A 15625-nucleotide genomic window follows, 5' to 3' on the forward strand; every position below is an offset into this window, starting at 1 on the left:
GGGAAGGCCCCACTGGAACTGTGGGCAGCCGATGCTGCTGGGTAGGCCCCTCTGGAGCTGTGGGCAGCCGATGCTGCTGGGTAGGCCCCTCTGGAGCTGTGGCCAGCCGATGCTGCTGGGTAGGCCCCTCTGGAGCTGTGGCCAGCCGATGCTGCTGGGTAGGCCCCTCTGGAGCTGTGGCCAGCCGATGCTGCTGGGTAGGCCCCTCTGGAGCTGTGGCCAGCCGATGCTGCTGGGTAGGCCCCTCTGGAGCTGTGGCCAGCCGATGCTGCTGGGTAAGCAGTTGCTGAGGGGTAGCAGGCCCGGGAACTGGAGCAGACTGCGGAGGGATAGCCGGCCCAGGAACTGGAGCAGACTGCGGAGGGATAGCCGGCCCTGGAACTGAGGCAAATTTATCCAGGAATGCCAACAGAAACTGAGCAGTATCGTAGATTATAGGGGATTTACTGCACAGTAAGTTCTCGGCCCAGGAACGAGCTTCACCTTCTAGCAGGAAGAAAATGATTTCCGAAACTTGCTCGACTGGAGGAGCACTTAGAAAGTGTTTTTTCTCTGAAAGGAGCAGGACTTCCTCTAGAAAGATAGGAATTTTACTTGGGGAGCCATCACAGTATCTGCGGGTCAAAATAGAATATTCAGTCTTTTTGGGAATCAGGTCAGAAGGCACAGGAACAGCCCTTGCAGACTCTTGTGGCCAGAGCATTCTGTCAGGGATTAGGTAGGGGGAGCTGTGGAGACTGAAGGGAAAGGGCGAGTCCTTGAGGCAGGAGCTGTATGTGCCTAGGGAACACTAGAAGGGAAGCAGGAACAGGTTGATGAGGGCGACGACTCAACAGGAACGGACGGGGCAGGAAGAAGAGGGCGACGACTCAACAGGAACGGACGGGGCAGGAAGAAGAGGGCGACGACTCAACAGGAACGGACGGGGCAGGAAGAAGAGGGCGACGACTCAACAGGAACGGACGGGGCAGGAAGAAGAGGGCGACGACTCAACAGGAACGGACGGGGCAGGAAGAAGAGGGCGACGACTCAACAGGAACGGACGGGGCAGGAAGAAGAGGGCGACGACTCAACAGGAACGGACGGGGCAGGAAGAAGAGGGCGACGACTCAACAGGAACGGACGGGGCAGGAAGAAGAGGGCGACGACTCAACAGGAACGGACGGGGCAGGAAGAAGAGGGCGACGACTCAACAGGAACGGACGGGGCAGGAAGAAGAGGGCGACGACTCAACAGGAACGGACGGGGCAGGAAGAAGAGGGCGACGACTCAACAGGAACGGACGGGGCAGGAAGAAGAGGGCGACGACTCAACAGGAACGGAACGGACGGGGCAGGAAGAAGAGGGCGACGACTCAACAGGAACGGAACGGACGGGGCAGGAAGAAGAGGGCGACGACTCAACAGGAACGGAACGGACGGGGCAGGAAGAAGAGGGCGACGACTCAACAGGAACGGAACGGACGGGGCAGGAAGAAGAGGGCGACGACTCAACAGGAACGGAACGGACGGGGCAGGAAGAAGAGGGCGACGACTCAACAGGAACGGAACGGACGGGGCAGGAAGAAGAGGGCGACGACTCAACAGGAACGGAACGGACGGGGCAGGAAGAAGAGGGCGACGACTCAACAGGAACGGAACGGACGGGGCAGGAAGAAGAGGGCGACGACTCAACAGGAACGGAACGGACGGGGCAGGAAGAAGAGGGCGACGACTCAACAGGAACGGAACGGACGGGGCAGGAAGAAGAGGGCGACGACTCAACAGGAACGGAACGGACGGGGCAGGAAGAAGAGGGCGACGACTCAACAGGAACGGAACGGACGGGGCAGGAAGAAGAGGGCGACGACTCAACAGGAACGGAACGGACGGGGCAGGAAGAAGAGGGCGACGACTCAACAGGAACGGAACGGACGGGGCAGGAAGAAGAGGGCGACGACTCAACAGGAACGGAACGGACGGGGCAGGAAGAAGAGGGCGACGACTCAACAGGAACGGACGGGGCAGGAAGAAGAGGGCGACGACTCAACAGGAACGGACGGGGCAGGAAGAAGAGGGCGACGACTCAACAGGAACGGACGGGGCAGGAAGAAGAGGGCGACGACTCAACAGGAACGGACGGGGCAGGAAGAAGAGGGCGACGACTCAACAGGAACGGACGGGGCAGGAAGAAGAGGGCGACGACTCAACAGGAACGGACTGGACGGGGCAGGAAGAAGAGGGCGACGACTCAACAGGAACGGACTGGACAGGAAGAAGAGGGCGACGACTCAACAGGAACGGACTGGACGGGGCAGGAAGAAGAGGGCGACGACTCAACAGGAACGGACTGGACGGGGCAGGAAGAAGAGGGCGACGACTCAACAGGAACGGACTGGACGGGGCAGGAAGAAGAGGGCGACGACTCAACAGGAACGGACTGGACGGGGCAGGAAGAAGAGGGCGACGACTCAACAGGAACGGACTGGACGGGGCAGGAAGAAGAGGGCGACGACTCAACAGGAACGGACTGGACGGGGCAGGAAGAAGAGGGCGACGACTCAACAGGAACGGACTGGACGGGGCAGGAAGAAGAGGGCGACGACTCAACAGGAACGGACTGGACGGGGCAGGAAGAAGAGGGCGACGACTCAACAGGAACGGACTGGACGGGGCAGGAAGAAGAGGGCGACGACTCAACAGGAACGGACTGGACGGGGCAGGAAGAAGAGGGCGACGACTCAACAGGAACGGACTGGACGGGGCAGGAAGAAGAGGGCGACGACTCAACAGGAACGGACTGGACGGGGCAGGAAGAAGAGGGCGACGACTCAACAGGAACGGACTGGACGGGGCAGGAAGAAGAGGGCGACGACTCAACAGGAACGGACTGGACGGGGCAGGAAGAAGAGGGCGACGACTCAACAGGAACGGACTGGACGGGGCAGGAAGAAGAGGGCGACGACTCAACAGGAACGGACTGGACGGGGCAGGAAGAAGAGGGCGACGACTCAACAGGAACGGACTGGACGGGGCAGGAAGAAGAGGGCGACGACTCAACAGGAACGGACTGGACGGGGCAGGAAGAAGAGGGCGACGACTCAACAGGAACGGACTGGACGGGGCAGGAGTGGAACAGCTTGGATGGGACAGGACGGTGCGGGCGTAGATCAAACTGGGGGATAGAGTGCAGAGGGAGACTGGAGCGGATAGCAGGAGAGCAAGAGAGGGAGACTGGAGCAGGAGAGCAAGAGAGGGAGACTGGAGCAGGAGAGCAAGAGCGGGAGACTGGAGCAGGAGAGCAAGAGCGGGAGACTGGAGCAGGAGAGCAAGAGCGGGAGACTGGAGCAGGAGAGCAAGAGCGGGAGACTGGAGCAGGAGAGCAAGAGCGGGAGACTGGAGCAGGAGAGCAAGAGCGGGAGACTGGAGCAGGAGAGCAAGAGCGGGAGACTGGAGCAGGAGAGCAAGAGCGGGAGACTGGAGCAGGAGAGCAAGAGCGGGAGACTGGAGCAGGAGAGCAAGAGCGGGAGACTGGAGCAGGAGAGCAAGAGCGGGAGACTGGAGCAGGAGAGCAAGAGCGGGAGACTGGAGCAGGAGAGCAAGAGCGGGAGACTGGAGCAGGAGAGCAAGAGCGGGAGACTGGAGCAGGAGAGCAAGAGCGGGAGACTGGAGCAGGAGAGCAAGAGCGGGAGACTGGAGCAGGAGAGCAAGAGCGGGAGACTGGAGCAGGAGAGGGAGACTGGAGCAGGAGAGCGGGAGACTGGAGCAGGAGAGCAAGCGGGAGACTGGAGCAGGAGAGCAAGAGCGGGAGACTGGAGCAGGAGAGCAAGAGCGGGAGACTGGAGCAGGAGAGCAAGAGCGGGAGACTGGAGCAGGAGAGCAAGAGCGGGAGACTGGAGCAGGAGAGCAAGAGCGGGAGACTGGAGCAGGAGAGCAAGAGCGGGAGACTGGAGCAGGAGAGCAAGAGAGGGAGACTGGAGCAGGAGAGCAAGAGAGGGAGACTGGAGCAGGAGAGCAAGAGAGGGAGACTGGAGCAGGAGAGCAAGAGAGGGAGACTGGAGCAGGAGAGCAAGAGAGGGAGACTGGAGCAAGAGAGGGAGACTGGAGCAAGAGAGGGAGACTGGAGCAGAATAGCAAGAGAGGGAGACTGGAGCAGAATAGCAAGAGAGGGAGACTGGAGCAGGATAGCAAGAGAGGGAGACTGGAGCAGGATAGCAAGAGAGGGAGACTGGAGCAGAATAGCAAGGGAGGGACTGGAGCAAGATAGCAAGAGGGGTACAAGGTACAAGGCAGGGTCGGATCAAGGTCAAGGCTGGGAAGGTACAAGATAAGATAAAGCAAGACAAGGACAGGCAGAAAGGCAAGGCAAGGCAAGGCAAGGCAAGGCGGAATAACAAGGGAAAAGGGGCAAGAGCTAGAACTACCTAGTTAGGGGCGCTGCCGCAGTACTAGGAACACCATACAATGCTCTGGCAAGGAGTGGTCTAAGAGCTACCCTTAAATAGGGAAGAGTCAGCCCTGATTGGCTGATTAACTAGGTAGCAGCTGGGTTGAGGCTGGAGATGTCAAACAGGCTGCAGCTGAGCTGGGGCTGGAGAGGCCAATCAGGCGGAAGCTGGGCTGGGACTGCAGAGGCCAGGTTATACCTAGCAAGCAACCCTACAGGCTGCTCACCTGGCCAAATGGTCAAGGCATTGAGCCAGAAACCCAAAGGTCCCCGGCTCAAACCCCAGCAATACCTGACAGAATGAAACAGATTTTTTTATATTCAATTTTGAAATCTGACATGGGGCTAGACATATTGTCAATTTCCCAGCTGCCCCAAGTCATGTGACTTGTGCTCTGATAAACTTCAATCACTCTTTACTGCTGTACTGCAAGTTGGAGTGATCCCCCCCCCCCCCCAGCTGCCAAACAAAAGAACAATGGGAAGGTAACCAGATAACAGCTCCCTAACACAAGATTACAGCTGCCTGGTAGACCTAAGAACAACACTCAATAGTAAAAACCCATGTCCCACTGAGACACATTCAGTTACATTGAGAAGGAAAAACAGCAGCCTGTCAGAAAGCATTTCTCTCCTAAAGTGCAGGCACAAGTCACATGACCAGGGGCAGCTGGGAAATTGACAAAATGTCTAGCCCCATGTCAGATTTCAAAATAGAATATAAAAAAATCTGTTTGCTCTTTTGAGAAATAGATTTCAGTGCAGAATCCTGCTGGAGCAGCACTATTAACTGATTTAATTAATCGTTTTTTGGCTGCAGGGGTCAGTGACTCCCATTTGGAAAGCTGGAAAGAAGCAGAAGATTGACATAATACAGAAACATGAACATCAATTGAAAAGCTATCATAAAAATTGTTATACTACTACAATTCTAGCATCATAGTAACTGCAAAAATTGCTCATGAGGATGGAAGGCCACAGATATACCCACATTTGGCATTTATATTGTACAGACTCGATTGCTGAAAACGTGCTGCCATTCTGAATTTAAGATTCTGTTCTGTGAGTTTGGTCTTTTAGTGCTGTGGAAACTGAACAGCTGAAGTGAAGGTTTCGCATTCTTAGTCTGCATCTCCTTTTTAGTTCAAAGTGTCTGGCTGGTGCTAAAAGGTTTTATTGTTTAATTCCAGAGGTGTCTGAGGAACCATTCAGAATAATGACCACAGAGGAACTGCTGCTGCAAAGAGCCCTGTAGGAGCAGAGGAAGACTCCCATTGCAACCCTGGCATCAGCTATACTCGCAAAGCCAGAGAACAGTGTGTGTGTGATTTGTATTTTCTAGTGATGAGCGAATTTGGGGCCTTTCGCTCGCCGGCAAATTTGCGCAGCGAATTCTCGAAACGGCACCAGCGTCTTGTTTTTGATGCCGCGTCCGTTTTTTTACCCGGCATCCATTTTTTTGATGCCGGCGAATTTTCGCGGCGGTTTTGCAAATTTATTCGCCGCAAATAAATTCGCCCTTCACTAGTATTTTTTTCTCAGAACTTAATTTCCTTTGTCAGAATTTCCACCTCTTTTTGTAAGTTGATTTAAATATGTATAAATGCCATTTATGCATGATTTATTTTTTTGGCTGCTTTCAAGTTCACTTCTGTGAATTCTGTACACTCTTTTCATATGTGTGCTCCAGTAGGCACTAAAAATGGAGTTATGAAGTTATTTTAATTAATAGGGTCTTCCATATACCAGAGGCACAATAGGTTTTTTTTTATTGTAACTTTTTATTGTGCACAAGTTTTTCAAGGCAGAAACATAGGGTAACAAATAATCTTTTAAACCACTCCCAGTCCATCTTGTAATTTACCTGCCATTAAGACCAACTTAGATGTCCCACAATGCCACTTGCGGTGTGATTAGGACTAACACTGGCAGCGTCTCACATAAATATAGAACAGGTATTTTTTGCACAAATGAGGTTGAACCCATCCATGTAGCATGCACAGAAAGAGAGCTTTAGTGTAATCTCATCTATAATCTTTACAATTTTAAAGGAGAAGTAAAGTCTAAAATAGAATAAGGCTGCATTTTGTATGTACACTAAACATAAACATGAACTTACTGTACCACAAGCCTAATCAAACTAATTATTTATCCTTTCAAAGTTCTGCACATGGGCTCACCATCTTGTAACTTTGTTATACATCTCTGCAAGACCGAGACTGTGCACATGCTCAGTGTGGTCTGGGCTGCTGCTTAGGGATCATCATAAATTATCAAAACAGCACAAGTCAAATAATATCTGCCAGAAGCCAATACAACAAGACTGATTAATAATCAGAATATACAGACTGCACTGGGTCCTGTGTTGTCATGTAATCTAATGTGGATTTTATAGTTTTTCTATTGTTTAATACAAACTTTCTCCAACTCTGCAGAGTGGCTGCAGCAAAATAATTCTCCAAATAGAATCCCAGTTTATCTGTTAAAGCTGGCTCCATGATCTTTGTCCCTGCAGCTGGAGTTGGAAACAGTAAAGGGGATGTAAAGGTAAAAATAAATCCAATACAAAATCTCTACACAGTCGCCGACTGCTCTACAGGGAAACAAACAAAGCTGCTTGAGTTCTGCATGGCTGGGAAGTAAGGCGGGGGCTCCCCCTGCTTGACCTTTGTTGCAATCAGTGCTTAATCAACAGGATCCTTCTGTCGCTGTGACAGAAAGATTGTCATGCTCTCACTGATGGAAGTTTTTAAAGATATTACCCCATCCTATAAAATTCGCCCTCTGACTGAAGAAAAAGATGCTACGGTATAATTTCTATCTCTGTGGCTCACACTGAGCTGGGGAGGGGGGGGGGCAGAACTATAATTTACACACCTTTGTCCGCTAATGGGCTTTATCATAGACATTAAGATTTGTTTTTGTTTGCGATTGATTTTCCTGTACAGCTATTATTACTACACTGTTTTTTTTTTTTTTTGATTTTGTGGTCTATGCTTTTTAGTTGATTATAATTAATTTTTAATATTGTTACATGCAGCTTTTTGTAAAGTTATTCCTGTTACTAAGTCCAACCAGAATAACAATTTTATGTTTAAGACAATGACATATACTAGAATCCTTCTTTAAACACATGATGTACACTTGTGTGCTATAAAAAATTATCTTTGCCTCGCACAACTGAAAAATGAGATATCTAATCCTTATAGCTTATGGTATTGTTGGAGATGATGTACAATTCACTCCATATATGTCCCTTTGGTGATGTTAAACCATCTGTTTATTTATATGGTTACAGTTTGATATATAGTATATAGAGCAAAAATATATACATATTTTTTTTATTTTTTTTATCTAGAGCAATATATATATATATATATATATATATAAATATATTTACAGTTAATGGGAGGCTATATCAGTGCTCAGCAGAAGTGACCAAATGTGAACTGTATACACAACAATTGTGCAAGGAAGCCATGATATCAATGCAGTGGCGTAACTACTGGGGGAGCAGGGGGTGCAATTGGGCCAGGGCCCGCACCCCCTCAGGGCCCCCCGGCAGCTCGCGCGCCACTGGATTCCGGCCGAAAATATAGTGCGGGGTGGGGCCCGGCTGCACGTCCTGTGCCAGGGCCCGCCCCCCTCTAGTTATGTTACTGTATCAATGTGCTATTACTAATGCAGTATTAAATGCTGAGATTTCCCATTGTTCTGTTGCATATAATGTGAGTTTGTTCTCCATGGGAAAAGTTTTGGATGACTTTAATATTCCAAACTGTGTATCAGCAAGTTGGAATGTCTGATATCATTTGCTACCAGGGGAGTAGACAGAACACAGCAACCAGTATTAAAAATGTTTTGTGTCATCTCAAGTGCATTGAGTTGTGTAAATAATCTTGTGCCATGAGAAGTCTCCCAGACTCCATGGAATTAAGCAGGCTTTTGTCTGGTTTTATTTATTTTGTTTCTTGTTTAAGCCTTTTTAGAGAAACTGGTTGTGCTAATAGATTTGAAATTCTCATTTTGCATTATTTACTACTTTCTAAGGTTCAAGATATAGAGCCATAGCATTCATTTGTTAATTGCCTTATTTTTTTGTTGTTTTGTTTTTGTCATAAGACCTCCAATTAAAAGTTTTAATCAATGAAGCTGAAGTTTTTATTTTTCTCTAAAGCTTCTGTTTTTTATTTTATTTTTATAATTATAGGTCAAAAAAAAGAAACTCAGAGGCTCAGAGAGTTTGAAGAAGGGCTAGTCAGTCAGAACAAGTTTTATTTGGAGAACCTTGAACAGATTTTAAAAGGTAAATTACAGCTTATTTGGCATACATTATCCTGATTTCCTCCTTCCACACAGTTGAATGGTAGTTGCTTAAAGGACCAGTAACATCAAAAATAGACATAGAAAAAAAACCACCAAAACTAATAAAACGTTAAAATAGCAAAACCTTTATTAAGAAATAACCTACCGAAACTCCGCTTCCACTCCTCTTCAGAAAAGGCTATACGGCGACAATCATTTTGCGCTCGATTTCTCCTCCCTGGCTATCTCCTATAAGGAAGGCAGGGAGAAGAAATCGAGCACTGCGCGATGGATCGCCCAACTGCTTTCTGAAGAGGAGCACAAGCGGAGTTTCAGGAAATTATTTCTTAATAAAGACTTTGTGTTTTTAAAGTTTAATTTGTCTTGGTGGTTTTTTTCAATGTATACTAACAAAATTAAAAAAAAAAATTCTTTTGATGTGACTGGTCCTTTAAAAGGCAGGTTGATCCCAATGTTATTAATAGGGAAGAATGATGAATATAAAGGAAGGCCCACAGAGCAGATTTACGGCATTTCTCTATTCCCCCAAATTACAGTCAGCAAGGTGTCTGGAATATGTCTGAATATGTGCCATAGGCTTTTATTTTAGGGAGGGGGGCACTTTTTAATTTTTACCCACATGGCAGAAAACATTTTTGGGGAGAATACTTTTTATGATAAACCCCCTGCCAAGGCACATCTTTTCCAATATAATATGGCAGGCAGCAAATAAATGGCCTGTGCTTAGTGAAGTAGACATAATCCCTGGACCACCAGCCATGGGTGCAGATAAATGACGGAATGGGGAGACTGCCAGAAAAAAACAAAGGAATAATGTAACTGATTAAAATGAGGGGTCGGCCATCTTTGTAGCATACCTACATTCTATTAGATGATCAGTATTCTGGTGGGCCCTGGGCAAATGTCTCTCTTCCCCATTTATTTATATCGACTCTGATCTTAATATGCTTCATGGCACTTGCACTTACAGTATTCTTAAAGCACGTTCCAGAGTACTATATTGATTCCAATTTTGATCCAAGACAGTTACATCAGAACTCAATCCCACTTGAATCGTAGCAAAATATTCAAAAATTCAAAAATATTCTGTAATATAGAATTCATCTACAGTATTTTAGCAATTGCAGCCTTCATGAATGAATTACAAGAGGAATTAAACTATGGAAATTCAGCATTTCTTATGGCAATTTATTTCATGGTTAATGACATTGGTTTTCACAAAAGATTAAAATCATTAAATTATAAATGATTGCTAATTGCAAATATTTAAATAGTGAAAAATTTAAAAACTGCAGTGCCGAAGCCATTGGTCCTGAAGGGATTGAACTGCAAATCTTACATAATATGTTAGATAAGCAATAGGACTCTACAGATGGCAAGAAGAAATTCTGAAGGTTAAATCAGGTCTGAATTGTGCAACCTATAAAGCAAACAAGATGGCTGTTTGGCGTTCATTAATCACTATCTGACATTTTTACTTGTGAAATATAAATGGTATGTCCTTGCTGTGCTCTTATGATTTCCAATTGCAAAATTCTTTGGGGACTTTTTTTTTAATTAGCTATTTCCCACTGCAAACTTTTGTATCTAAGAGAACCTCTTATTAGAGTTTTCCTCTGGTTCCATTAACCTTTAAACAGAAGCGTAAGTGAAATATTTCTGGGGAAAATTCTCATAGGGGGGAATTCACAAAAGTGGTGATATTGAGACAAAATAAAAGTGGAGATAAGAAAGTTGGATTTCCCACCAGATTCACAAACCTCTATCTCCACTTTTGTGAATTTGTCTTTTAAACAGACACTTTTCAGATTTTGTCTTTTTCACAACATTTTAATGACATTTTTTTCTGAATTTGTCTTTAACTCTTACTACACCTGTCAGTCAGCAATCAAATTGGAATTTCTGGGGCAGGGGGGTTATTTTATTTAGGCAAATTATTTAATTATTATTTTTTTTTCAGGATAACCTGGGCTTTCTAAATCTGCCTAAATATTTGGGTAATTCCACTTCTGTAACAAGATACAAGGGTCTAGATACAAGAAATGCTATTTTACATAATATAGGGATTTGTATCAGAAATATGTTTTATCTCAGGTCAAGTGTCTAATTGCTGCTAAAACTAAAAAAAATGCCTGGAAAGCTTTACTTTTCCTTTAGATAATATATTCACTCAAATTGATAATATTGTCTCATTCATAAGGTAAAACTAGTAAAATCATGCAAGTGTGAGTTAAAAACTTTTAACATATCAAATTGTATAAAATACACTGGTTTGGTTTAATCAGTTTTATTTGTTTTGTTAATGAGGCTTTTACACCTATAGGGTTAAGGTGGCCATACACGGGCCGATAAAAGCTGCCGACAGACTGTGTCGGCAGTTTATTGGCCCGTGTATGGGGGCCCCCGACGGGCTTCCCCGATCGAGATCTGGCCGAAAGTCGGCCAGATCTCGATCGGATGGGACAGAAAATCCCATCGGATCGCGGCCGCATCTGTTCGTTGATGCGGTCCCGCGATCCGACCGCCCGTTTGCCGAATGCTAGGATCCGATCGTTGGGCCCTAGGGCCCACGATCGGATCTGCCCGATATTGCCCACCTCAAGGTGGGCATATCGGAGGGAGATCCACTCGTTTGGCGACATCGCCAAACGAGCGGATCTATCCATGTATGGCCACCTTTAGACAGAAATTTTTGCTCTGACATTAAAATGCTAATCTCTATTAATCCCTATTAATCCCTATTAATATGATACTAGGGGTAGGCAGAGTAGGCACGAGCCTAGGGCGCAAAGTGGGGGGCACCAGCCACGTACCTGCTCTGTCGCCTACCCCATGTCCGGTCCCCTGCACGCCAATTGATGCTTCTGCGCATGCGCGCCAGCGTCAACTTGCGCATGCGCACACTCCGCTGGCGCCGTATCGCCCAGGTTGTCTAGGGCGTCTGCCCAGTGTGGCCTGGGTCTGATGATAATTCCCCAATGGGGCACCTACAGTACAAGAGGTGTGAAATAAAGTTTGGGAGAACCAAAGCAGAGCAAATTATCTTAGACTTGATCTGACACATGGGGAAGAATTACACTGAGCTTTACTACATTTTTGAAATGTCTGGAGAAAATGTTGTTTAAAAATTTTTGGTTTTGTGCCATTAAAAGTGTCGGTTGAGTCAGAATTTAGGCGGATTTCTGTTTGTGAATATGGAGAAACTATTTTACTCCAGTTTACCACCACTTTTACTCCAAAAATGGGCCATCTCCACTTTTGTGAATTTCCCCCATAGTGGCTTCAACTGTGTAAGTGCAGTGTTTTAAAACCTCCCAAAAATATCCAGGGAATGAGCCTGATCTGGAACTGAGTAGAAGAGACTTTGACATGGACATAGAACAGCACAAAGAAGAAAGTTATTCTTTGTGTGAAGCCTCCCATTCCCTATGTCACTGTGCTTCAACAGACAATTTGCCATTGCTTAACCTTTATGTGCTATGTATGTAATGCAATTGTGTGCAACTGTAACTGTGATGGCATTAGGCGGTGCTGAAAATTGACCTGTTGAAATAGGCACAATGCAAACACTTACATTTCTTTGCTGAGATTGGCCTGCACCCATGCTGACATAATTGTTCTGGGTGCAGACAGGACAGGTTACTAATGGCAGCATAAGGACTGATTCATGGTTTGCGTATTTCGGCAGGCCAATTTTCAACCCTGCCTGGCATTTTCTATTAGCCTTAGCATACAATTCACTGGTTGCAAGACAGCACAAGGCTAGCTGTGCAGTCAGTGGAGTAACTACTGTATAGAGGAAACAGACCCAATGGGGAAAATGTCTGCTTCCTCTATAGCCAATAGAAACCTCCCTCCCCCAGCCGCTCTCTTATCTGCTGCGAAGAAGGGGGAGAGGAGTGGACAGGAAGAGGGCGGTAGGATGAGGATCGGAATGCACCTGGCTCCTTTGAAGATTTTTTTGCAGGGGGCCCGGCGCACTCTAGTTATGCAACTTTTTGCAGTTGTGCCTACATTCTTAATGGGATACTGTCATGGGAAAAAAATTTTTTTCAAAATGAATCAGTTAATAGTGCTGCTCCAGCAGAATTCTGCACTGAAATCCATTTCTCAAAAGAGCAAACAGATTTTGAGCAACACACACAGACTGTAAGTGCAGTGTGGGCACCAATATACAATAATACTGATATATGTGGGGGCAAATGGGCTCGGGTGTCCACCAGCAGTTAATGACATATACGGCTGTCGAGGTGCAGCGCATGCTGTGTATGTAAGGATCCCTTATGCAGGTCTAAAGTGAAAGGATGTCCACGTCCACCCACACATGATTGGGTTCTCCGTGAAGGTTCTGGTTAATACTGCAGGTGCATCCCTCTTAACACTTAATGGTGTAGTACACCGATATTCCGAGGAGACTTATGCTAGAGGGGTGCCTCACAAATATCTGACGATTTTGGCACACTTCAGACCTGGGGATATACTAACATCATGTCTTGGCTACAACTAATTGAATATTAATACCGGATTGTCTGGGACTGCTTACTCTCTCAGCAATTGAGATTGTGGTTCATTATTGGAGTGCTCCGGTTTGGTTCCAGATACGCTACTTTCACATTACAGCATACAAATTGCTATCCATGTTGTTGCATACTTAGAGACTATAACAAGGGATCCCTTTTGCACATGCAGCGCTGCTTAGTCTTATTTTAACTGGTTTTTAATTTGATATTGGCATAGTGTTGAACAATAAATATTGCCTTTTACTTTATACAGTACTTTGGAGTATTTCTTTAAAACTGAGCAATTTGGGGTCACGTGGGCAGGGGGATAAGTCCCATTCTTGTCGTGTTTATAAAGCAAACAGATTTTTTTATATTCAATTTTGAAATCTGACATGGGGCTAGACATATTGTCAATTTCCCAGCTGCCCCAAGTCATGTGACTTGTGCTCTGATAAACTTCAATCACTCTTTACTGCTGTACTGCAAGTTCAAGTGATATCACCCCCTCCCCCCCCCCAGCAGCCAAACAAAAGAACAATGGGAAGGTAACCAGATAGCAGCTCCCTAACACAAGATAACAGCTGCCTGGTAGATCTAATGGTGGCCATACACGGGCAGACAAAGCTGCTATCGGTCGTTTGGACCGATTTGACAGCTTATCTGCCCATGTATGGGGGCTTCCAACGGGTCTTCCCGATCGATATCTGGCCACGATATCGATCGGGAAGGTTGGATTTTTGCCCGACCGACCCGTCGGAACTAGGGATGTAGCGAACTGTTCGCGCGAACTTCGACCGTTCGCGTCCGCCGAATGTTCGCGAACGTTTGGGAACGTTCGCATTTTGAGTTCGCGTTCGATCGTTCGATCATTCGACCATTCGAATTCCTTCGACCGCTAAAAATCGAACGATTTCCATTCGTTCGAACGATTGTAAGCATTCGATCGAATGAAAAGCATTCGATCGAATGGCTTCGATCGTTCGATTCGAATGAAAATCCTTCGATCGAACGATTAAAATCCTTCGATCGTTCGAATCGAACGATTTTAGCGGGTGTTCGAAGTTCGCGAACACCAAATCGGCAGTTCGCTACATCCCTAGTCGGAGCCCCTTGGCGCATCGTAATTCAATCGTTAGGCCATACGGCCGAACGTTCGAATTACCCCCGATATAGCCATGCAGTTAGTGGCATATCGGGGAAAGAACCGCTCGGATCTTTGAGTCTATGGCCACCTTAAGAACAACACTGAATAGTAAAAACCCATGTCTCACCGAGACACATTCAGTTACATTGAGAAGGAAAAACAGCAGCCTGCCAGAAAGCATTTCTCTCCTAAAGTGCAGGCACAAGTCACATGACCAGGGGCAGCTGGGAAATTGACAAAATGTCTAGCCCCATGTCAGATTTCAAAATTGAATATAAAAAAATCTGTTTGCTCTTTTGAGAAATGGATTTCAGTGCAGAATTCTGCTGGAGCAGCATGACAGTATCCCTTTAAATGAGCCCTCATGCATATTCCTGTGTACTGAAGGCAGCATTCTTTTCATATAATCAAGGACTCACAAGGCACTGAGTTATAAAAAAGGATTTCAGATAGGTTCTATGACATCTGTGACAATTGTCTGTTATAATGACAAACTGAAATCTGTTGTGAAGCGAAGCATGATTGCTGCTTTTTGAAAGGAAGGATAGATGCCAAGCTAAACTGATATTAGGAATGTAGTTTTCTATATCGTTATAGGTATCGTATATCTTTGGACTAGTATGACTATGCCTATGCAAAAAAAAAAATGTTTTATATATTTTTTTTTAAAAACCCAGTGGTCAAAATTTCTTTTTTCCTACCCCCACCTGTAATGTTAATAAATATAAAGCTCCCTGTCAGACATATAAAGTTATGGTGCCAGATGGACCTGCATGCAAAATGAAGTCCTCTTGGCACTGCTTTGTGCTGGAAACTCCTGATAATATGAGCACACTATTTACACAGAGCTCTAGTCCATTGCTGCTTTTCTTATGTTGGACTGAGAAATATTGATATTTGCTTTATGATTTTAGGGTACGTCTAAAATAGCTTATTATGGCTACATGAATCAGTGTTAACTTGAATTCCCTAAGTATTTAGAATTGATTAAGAATAAGGGGCAAATTTGTCAAGGGTCGATTTTCGAAGTAATAGGAGTTTTTTTTTTGAAGAAAAAAGTCCAACCGAATTGTATTAAAAAAAAAAAATCAACATTTTTTTCTGTGGGTGAATAGGATGTATTTGAATCGTTCAAATCGAAGTAAGATCGTATTCGATCAAATTCGATTCAAAGTATTTTAAAAATAAAAATGTCACCAATTGACTCCAAATAGGTTCTAGGAGGTCC

At 45.9% G+C, this 15625-nt stretch overlaps 1 pseudogene; it reads left to right on the plus strand.

Moving 5' to 3' along the window:
* The window catches only part of LOC108695775, a 36011-nt pseudogene that overhangs the window by 11834 nt on the left and 8552 nt on the right, over positions 1 to 15625 (plus strand).

The sequence above is a fragment of the Xenopus laevis genome, chromosome 7L, assembly GCF_017654675.1.
Source record: "Xenopus laevis strain J_2021 chromosome 7L, Xenopus_laevis_v10.1, whole genome shotgun sequence".
Taxonomy (NCBI): Eukaryota; Metazoa; Chordata; class Amphibia; order Anura; family Pipidae; genus Xenopus; species Xenopus laevis.